This window comes from Condylura cristata, unplaced genomic scaffold (assembly GCF_000260355.1).
Source record: "Condylura cristata isolate star-nosed mole 26May11 unplaced genomic scaffold, ConCri1.0 scaffold00012, whole genome shotgun sequence".
Classification (NCBI taxonomy): domain Eukaryota; kingdom Metazoa; phylum Chordata; class Mammalia; order Eulipotyphla; family Talpidae; genus Condylura; species Condylura cristata.
Genome location: NW_004567113.1, coordinates 13,359,290 through 13,360,947, shown reverse-complemented (window position 1 = coordinate 13,360,947; position 1,658 = coordinate 13,359,290). Strand labels below are relative to the sequence as shown.

Genomic DNA, 1,658 nt, shown 5'->3' with positions numbered 1-1,658 from the left:
AGCAAAAGATGATTGTGGTGATCACAAAGCAGGTGAAATGAGCACAAAACCCCCTGCAAGGTTGTAGTAGCTCAACACTGTAACATTTCTATAACAAGTTCTAAAGAAAAGGCATTGCAAAAAAAAAAAAAAAATTAAATTAAATTTAAAAAAATTCCAGTGCAAACTATCTCTCCCCCAATGCAAGTATGAAAGGCATTTAATGAGGAATACATGAATTACGCAATGGCTAGAAAGATACTTTCATGTTACTTAAATAATTCAGATTACATTCAGCTAACAGCAGATTATAATAAACCATGCATTTCTAAATATTTTAATATATTTGCTCAGTGTCAGAACATTATCAGCTAGTCACTATTGTTAGCAAAACTTTATCCTTTTATTTACTATGTCCAGTCTTTATGCTGTCAGTTTGGGAAGCTTGCAAACATTTATTAAATAATGCACAAAGGATAAATACAACATTAAATCCTATGCTTATACCTTGAAGATTAAATTCATGTTTCTAGTATATTAAAAAACGACAGCTATAGTTAATTCTGGAAATATGGTGTCTCCAGAACACAGAGAACAAAGTTTGGGATTTAATACATGAGAACTGAGGCTGTAAAATTCTTTGATCCGCAAGTATCACATACGTAAGCCTAACTATTTTTCCTTGAAAACTTTAAATAGGTCAACTATCTCACTGCTACCATGTAGTTTATACCTCTGCATCTATCCTTTGCATGAACTGCAGCCTAGATTGGAGCTCAGTCCCATCATGTTAAAAATCTGCCTTTGATTCAAGGAAGGAAATGAAGAAGCAAAAGCTCATATTATTGTGGAGGCATTACTGATAGTAGCTATAAAAACTTTTAAAAAGTCGCTGGTATATTTGGTTCCCTAGCAGGTTTTTACATGGAGGAAGCTGGAACTGATTCACTCAGAAGAGGGGATTCTAAGCCAACTGGCTCAGCAGTGAAAAAACGGTCTGACCAGCGTAAACCTGCCCAAAAAACCAGTGGAGTGTTTGTAATGTAATCAGTGTTGTAGAGATACGGGTGAAGGCAGAAGGAAGAGCAAAGAGAAAATGAACATGAATTTTAAATGGGAATAACCCTCTCATTCTCAATCTGATTCTTTTAAGAAGGAGAAAACCACAAGAGCTCCCTCCATACCCAAAGCGGAGTACTTTTTTTTTCCCCCCCGTAATGGATGACAAAACAGCCTTTGTATCCACCCACTGTCATCTCCCCGAAACCGAAAATCCCTTCTCTCCAGGTGTGCACCCAGAAAAAGAAAGCAAAATGTTCATTGAGAGCGGAGGGCGGTGCTCCGAGCAGGGGAAGTTCGTGGCTGCTTCCCTGCTCCCTTGCCTCGGAGCCACCGGACTTGGTTAACAGCAAAGTGAACCGCGAATAGCAGAAAGACCCAGGGGCCAAACTTGGGGTCGCTTCGCACCAGAGCCCACCCAACCACAAAGCGCCCGGGCATTCGGCTGGGGCGGAGGGTGGGGACACCTGTCAAAAAACGGGACCCGAGCCGCAGCCGGCGGGCGGCGCAGGGGCTTTGCTCACAGCACTGCGGCGGCGAGGACCCAGGCGTGTCGGCTCCGCGCTCCGGGCGCAGGAGAGCGGGCAGGGACTCCCGGGAGCCGCGGGGCACCCGCGCCA

At 43.4% G+C, this 1,658-nt stretch overlaps 1 protein-coding gene across 3 annotated transcripts in view; it reads right to left on the bottom strand.

Moving 5' to 3' along the window:
• TMEM150C (transmembrane protein 150C) overlaps positions 1–1,658 on the bottom strand; it is an 82,984-nt gene that overhangs the window by 80,502 nt on the left and 824 nt on the right. Inside the window, exon 1 of one of the 3 annotated variants that reach the window (XM_012724305.1) lies at positions 1,563–1,610. The exons of 1 other annotated variant lie outside the window; for it this stretch is intronic. The gene's annotated coding sequence lies outside the window, so the exon portion shown is untranslated. Of the gene's footprint in view, positions 1–1,505; positions 1,527–1,562; positions 1,611–1,658 lie in introns of those variants that run through there. One more of the 3 variants, XM_012724306.1, reaches the window with a different exon arrangement.